Source organism: Hibiscus syriacus, unplaced genomic scaffold (assembly GCF_006381635.1).
Source record: "Hibiscus syriacus cultivar Baekdansim isolate YM2019G1 unplaced genomic scaffold, ASM638163v2 tig00110221_pilon, whole genome shotgun sequence".
NCBI lineage: Eukaryota > Viridiplantae > Streptophyta > Magnoliopsida > Malvales > Malvaceae > Hibiscus > Hibiscus syriacus.
Window position 1 is genome coordinate 2,684,696 of NW_024062635.1, and position 7,975 is coordinate 2,692,670.

Genomic DNA, 7,975 nt, shown 5'->3' on the forward strand with positions numbered 1-7,975 from the left:
TATTTATATTTTAGTACCTAAAATATATAATATTTGCACTAGTAACCTAGAATTTTGATATCTTATATTTTCAATCATTATTATATATATATATATATATATATATATATATATATATGTATATTTAAGTTATATTATTTCATACAATAGATTATTAAATATCTTCTTATTTAATTAAGAAGGTATTTTAAATGATTATTGGTGTGAAATGATATTCCTATTATTATATTGATTTTTATAAAATTAAATACAAATCTATCATTTACTGCAAAGACATTTAATTAATAAATACTGGTACCAATTTTGAGCGTTGTGGGAATGCTAATTCTTTTCCATACGTAACCGACTCCCGAACTCATTTTTCTGGTAAAGCAGACCCGAGTTGTATTATTTTAATATTATTCTTAGGGATTTTTATTAAAATAATATGACATTTTGGTGACGAATCTCACCGAATAAAAGATTGGTGGCAACTCTATAATTTGGTGTTTTATCTGATTCATGGAAGATAAGCACTTACTTTTTCGAGACTAGTTACACCGTCTGGGGTGTACTATTTGCACTCTCTGTCGCCAGGACAGAGAAACGTCTCGACAGCTTTGGGGTGTTTTTTTTAAATGAGAGTCCAACCACCAATTTATTAATTATTCGTCTTTACATTAAATAATAATTTTTTTAATTTTGTTATAATTATTTTTATTATTTTACTAACTTTTGCTTTTATGTGTACAAATTTAATTTGTGGGTCATTTAAAATAGAATAATAGGTTGTATATTATTTTTATTTTATGCTTTTCCTCACCCATTGTGCACTGCATTCATGACATGAGCTAAAACCCCGCTCTTATCCTGTTTAAGTGAATGAGAAACTACTCCCTCGTGTGGTTTTCACCTCCGTATGGGATAGGGGGACCATTCTTTGAGCTTACACCTTATGTTCCTCGTGTGGTTTTCACCTCCGTATGGACATAAGGAGCTGTGTTCCTTCGAATTGAACTTAATCCAAAAGTCTATAATGGACCAGGATTGAGGGCTTGGTAGTCCAATGGGACACCAACAAGGGACAATTCGTTGACCCTTCTTACTCTAGAGCCAAAACCCAACATATAATGAAACTTAGAACTTAAGTTCAGACGGAACCCAGACCAATTAAGTTCTAAAAGATTTAACACACAAGAAAAAGCATGTTGAGTCTTTTACTTTTTATTTATTTTTGAATAAATGCATGCGAATTAGAAATCATGCGGTTAGGTTATTTTTCCAAACAAAACATGGAACTAGAAAGCATGAGGTTAGGATATGATTTTTCTTACTAACCAGTTTTTGTACATATTCTGGAAATGCATATATTAATTATTCTGTTTGCATTTGCATAATCATAACATACTCAAGGGTGTGATTCAAGAGTGATTATCAAAGGTTTTCATTATGGACAAAGGGTTTCATGATCAAGTAAACTCTGAAGCAATCAAATAAGGATATCTGGAAGAAGCATTTAAAATAATGGAGGGGTATGCACATAAAAATCCTGTCAGATTGGTACCAAAAGCTTTTTATGATAAGAATATCAATAGATGTAGTCATAAGGGAGAGAATTTTTATGAAGCTCAAGCTCGTTTTTGGAAAGACGAAAATAAGAAATTAAGCACAGAGGTCGAAGCCATGCTTAATTATTTCTGAAAAGTCAGTCAAACCTTCAAAGATGTTGGATTCAGAAATACTCCTGAAGAATGGATAGCAGAAATCATTAAACTGAAAAGTGATACTGAGTATTGGAAAAAGCAACATGAGGATCAAACAAAAAAATTCTCCTATGACTTTCAAATTGCTGAAGCCGTCACCAATTTGGAGAAATGTCAAGCTAAAAACCAGATATTGAAGAAGGATATAGAAAACATGGAAACTTCATATCTGATCCATCAATACGAGATTAATGCTGAATTAAAATCTACTAGAGCTCAAAACCACACATTGATGAACACAAGGGCTCCCTTATGAAGGAAAATGAAGAATATTTGTCTACAACTTCAGGAAATAGAGACAAGATTCAAGGAAAAAAAGATGAATTGAAGAAAGTTATTGCTCAAGCAAGAAAGGTAGCCCACAAGCTGGTGAACTTAGTGGTTTCACAATGGAACTAAAGCAGGATGATGACCCGATTCTGGAGTATAAATGGAAATTAACTTGGCTTTTTAAGGAAATATAGAAACTAGGAGGAAAAGGTATCCCTTATATGTAATGATCTTTTGGATATATTGAAAATCCCTTTTTGTGTTCAATGGAAGTTGTTTTAAGATAATTACTCTTAAATTACACTCTTTTATACATGCATTTACATTCACATTTATATTCATGTTTTGCATAGCATGATAACATGTATCAATCATGAAAACATGGGAGTAACTAGTGAAAGATTTTGAATTAAGGAGTTCTGCAAATCAGGGGCAAATTTCTAAAATATTGAAAGCAATGAATGAAATATTGACTCGAGTTGGAAGGATTGAGAGAATCCAAGAACAACTTGTGGAAATCCAACGAGAAATGCTTGAAGAAACAAGAAGGTTCCAAGCTGAGTCTAGGAAACAGATGTCTAAAATGATGAATACAATGATTACTTTATTATATGGGGGGAAAATGTTAGAAGACCTTATTGAGCATGAGGTCTCAGAAAAAATTCTGGATTTCAATGATATGATGACAAATGACCAAGAACCTATTGTGGAATATAAAAATCCAACTCATTTTCATGAATAAGGAAATAGACAGATAGCATGGATATTGAAGCTAGTTCAAAGAAGAGAAACATGGAACAAGTCCTATTGAAAATGGATAAAAAGGGCAAGAAGGAAAAAATGATGGCACATATCTTTCCAATTCCAATTTTGTATTCAGAGTTGTTACCCTTTATCTTTGAAAATGGTCTTGTGACACCCATTCCTCCTAGTATTTATTTGCATCCAAATTGAAAAAATATCAGGAATCCATTTAATTACCATTCTGGAGATTTTGGTCATTTTACAGAAAATTGCATAATGCTGAAATTAAAGGTTCAGGACCTTATGACATAAGGGTTACTATGTTTTGAAAATAGGAAACCTAAGCTCCTCAGAAACTCAAAGCTGATTGAGAAAGAGAAATTTTCAAGTAATCATCTCTTTCAAGACGATGGTCAAAAGTCAAACGTTCAAAGCAAACTTTTTTAAGAAGGCAATAGTAAAGAGACGATCATATTAAGGGAATCTCTACCCTATTTTCCTTCAATCTCATGTAGCAAGTTATATGCCAAATTACATGAAGCCCAGTTTATTGCCCCATGTCTAGCTAAACCATTGGTACCTCCTTACCCAAGATGGTATAATAAAAAGGTCTTTTATGAGTATCATGCTGGAATCTGAGGACACTCTATTGAAAATTGTGGCAACTTCAAACAACGAGTTCAAGATTTTCTGACTCATGGTATTATAGAAGTGGATGCCAACAGTCAATCCATTTTGATCAAACATTTGGAAGTCACCCCAAGAATAAAGTTGATAGTGTCAATGGAGGATCAGGCAAATCCAAGAAGGATGAAGTATGTATGGCAGATTTAACTCTCGATACCTCTCTTAAGCTAAAGGATTATGCAAAAATGAGAAATGAAAAAGAAAAAGGAAAGGTAATTCGAGATTGGCCTACAGGTTTGGAAACACCCATATCAGAACTTCTGAAATCAAGGGAAATAGGGGACAATTTAGAAAATGCTACTTCAGTTACAATTGCAAGGGATATTCAGAATCAGGATACAACCATCGTCACCAACGAAATTGATCCTAAAATGCAAAGAAAGCCCAATTTCCAATCATGGAAGGTAACAAGGAAATTTGACCAAGAAACAACTCAGGAGAAAGCTGAGATTTGTGTACCTAAAAGCTCATCCAAAGAATCTACCCATGAAATGATCAAGAAATGAGGCCAAATATAGACAAAGATCATGGTATGATTATACACCCAATATCTAAGGAAAAATAAGGCAGTGGAAGTTGTTATCTACCATTATTGTACTTTTCATATTGTAGCATCTTGTTTGGATATGTTTTTGTTTCCTTCTCCGCCTTTTGAAATAAAAGTGTGTTGCTTTTAAGGTTATAAGCATTGAATCAATTTCACAATCTTGAAGTTCTTTGAATATCATTAGAAAATAAAAAACTCTTTACAATTAGAGTTATACATTTTTGGCAAAGTATCAAGATTGAATACCAGAAAAAAAAAGAATCCTGACCTTACCTCAGAAGAAATGCATCCCCAAATACTACCTTTCCATAAATATGAGAGAGCTTTCTCCAATGTAAGGAATTAGACAAAAGGCTTGGTATTGATATTTAGAAGCATACAACATGGGGCATCTTTCATGACATTATAAAATTGACTAGATTACTTTTCTATTGATGAGATTCGACGATGAAACTTTGACAAATCTATTCTAAGTTAGTTGCTAGGAATTAAAGTTTGGATTTTCTGAATTCCACCAAACACATAGACTATAACAGGTTCCCTGTAAAAAGTAAGATTCATATATGTAATTAGCCTAATGATGGTTAATAAAGCTGAATTCAATAAGCCAAAATAGAAAAAGAAAAAAAGTTATTATAAGAGTGAAATAATACATGTTATAGTCTATTTCACACATGTGAAAGCAGGAATCTTGTTATTAGATCGATATTTTCACACTGCTTTGAATAGAATCAAAGATTTTAGAGAATTGAAATGGAGATACTTTAAAAGGTTTAGTAATTGTTATACTAGATTGTCATTTTGTACGCATCTGGTTAAAGATACCAAGTCAAGAAAGTGATGCATGTGATAATATTCATAAAAGAGCAAGAGAGGAGTGACATCTTCACTAAGATGTAACCATAGAAAATAGGAAAGCCCACCTGAAACTAACCTCTCAATCTTGATACTTATCAAAGAACTATAACTCTGAAATAGTAAAAGTTATTGATTTTTTCGATATTCTTTGAAATCATGCTTATGATTTGATTTTATTGTGAACCTGTAAGGGACAATATTTTACAAAAATTCTTTCATTCTTTGATAAGAAAGGAAGACGAACATTTTTAAACAGGATGGTCTCAAATAAGGAAGAACATTGAGTCAAGTTGATCATACCTTCATTGAAAAAATGAGCAAGGCCAGAATGATGAAACATTTCACATTATTGAAAGCAAGTGGCCTGAGAAATCAAATATCTGAAGAATTGGACCTATAACATTCCTTTGTGACAACCTGTCAAGAAAAGATGATTGCCTCATTTAAAAGAGGAATGAGAGCATTCAAGATCAAGAGATTTGACACCAAGAGAACTATGAATATCCACGATGGGGAAATGTTAAAGTTGGACCTTGTGAGAAGCATGAGATTCAGATCAAATAAACTTTAAAAGTGAACCTTACGACTCAGCAAAGGTTGGGGCATACTGAAGGCCCATTCCAGTCAGAAATAAAATGTGGGGCATGCTGAAGGCCCATTTTAGACAAAAATGATCCAAGTAGGATATTTTAAACAATCACATCAGTAGTATTTGTATTACCAAAATGCTAGAGCATGCTGGACCCTTATCATCCTATGGAAAAGTCATCAAGTGGAGCAAATATTTCCCTGAGACAAAAAGGTATGAAGAATGAAAATGGTGAAACAATAACAGTAGAGTTGATCATATATCACTGCTTGTCCATCATACGATCACATCATCCCCACAGAAGCCACAAGAAAGGAGAATGTGTTGTCAAATGTTCCTTGAAATGATGCTAACAAGTTAAAGCATCCCATTTGTATTTTTACTGAAGTATCATTGTGACATCATATAAAATCTTCGAATATCATATAAAGAAGGCATTGGTTCAGAAATCTAGGCAGAAATCACATGAATAGATGAATGAGTTGTCAAATGTTTTACGAACCAGTAATTATGTTGCTGAACCAATGTTGCAATCATGTGTTTGACATAAGATAAGGTTTGTCTTCAATATCCAAGAGTTAGAGATGATAAATGATGAGGATTTCTTTCTACAAAGGTACATTGGAACTTCAACAACAAGAAACTAGTGGAGCCAACTAAAATTGAACGATGGGTTATTGTTAAGCATCTTGACATGATATGGTTTGAAGAACCTTGTTCGAGATTTGATTAGATGTGGAGACATGAAAGGAATTAGAATAAATCCTTTTATGAAATAGATCTGATTAGATGAGGAGATATGAAAGGAATTAGGATAAATCCTTTTCGTGATATGTTTCAAGAGTCAAATCAGAACATATACGGTTGATATCTTGATTAAATTTCTAACGAGTTTGGCATAGTTATATCTACATTCTGCAAAGATGATAGATTCTCTTTTCAAAGATGAAAGCTTTACCAGATGTCTACACAAGTTCAGATAAAAAAAACAACTGGTTTTATCAAAGAGAAGTGGGGCAACAAGGTCATAATCCTAAGTATGGCAAAAGTTCCATAAATGAAACAGTTCTTCTGAAGGAAAAAGAAGACATGAATATACAAGTTAACCAGATGGTTTTTTAGAAATGCAAGTTTGATAGCATAAGTTGCTACACTGATATTTGAAAAAGCCTTGAAAGGGTTGATCAAGTAGAAGAAGATCAAAACTTCAGAGTCAAATGAAGATTGATGTATTCATGCATTCATAAGAACATCATTTGTATAAAGATCATGCATTTCATTGATACATTTGATTGCATTTGCATAAATTCATTTCTCACATGAAAATGCAAAGACAAAATACCTTACGAGTATAAGGTAAAATCCTGAATACATGAAACATGTTTGGAGAGGCAAACATCTGAAAAAGAGATAAACGCAATCCATAAAGAAGAAGTATTGGGACATGCCCAACCAACAAGTTGTTCGAAGAATGAGAAAATGAATTTCAAAGTTTCTCATTCAATTTCAAGAAAATGAAAATTTTGAAAATATCTCAAGCAAGAACAAAAGCAAATCTGAACTCCATGAAAGAGTAGTGGAACGGTTTTTTTAGCAATGTATGAAATCTTCACGGAATAGTAGTGAAGTAAAAGCAAATCTGAACTCCACGAAAGAGTAGTGGAACAGATTTTTCAGCAAAGTATAAAATTTTCACGAAATAGTAGTGAAGCAAATCATTTGCAAGTCTTCCTCAGCCTTCACAGAAGAGTAGTGAAGCAAGAGCAAGATCAGATCAAAATTCGCTCTCCACGTAAGAGTAGTGGAACGAATTCCCAGCAAAGCAAGAAGTTCACTTGACGAAAACTTGTCTTTTTTATCTTTGTTTTATTCTTGTTTACACAAAAAAAGCAAAGAGGGGCAGCTGTCGACACTAGTTTTTGACCGAGTGGCGTTTATTATATATGTTATTATATAATAATTATATTATATAGCCCGAAAGCCCATTTACAAGTATGGAGGCCCAGTTGATAATTTGGAGAGCCTGATTACAAAGGCACACAGACCCATTTATAAATAAATTCAGGCCCAGATATAACCAAGCCCGAAACCCGATTTTGACCAAACCCAAAACCATCAAGGCCCAACAGATCTAGCAGGCCCAAAGAACTCGAGGCTAACAACTAGGGTTTCCAGTATGTTTCTCCAATCGTCGTTCCATTACCGTCTGATCCAGCTGTAAATCAACGCACCAGATTACTCTAGATGATTTCAGAAACCCTAAGGTATCATCACCCTAGGGTCTATTCCGGCCACCGCCTCTATCGCTCCAACCAGGCGTTGCCACGATAATCACCGCCTTTTCAGATCTCACCAGAGCACTCTAGAAGGTTCCAGAAGGTGAATGAGAACCGCACAACACAACACAACACTCTATGGTAAGTCACCACCATAGGACCAGGGACTCACCGTATCTCCTCATAATTACAGATGATTTTCAGGGGCTATATAAACCCCACCCCTGCAAGTAAACAACACAACAAGAGAGAAAATTGAAAC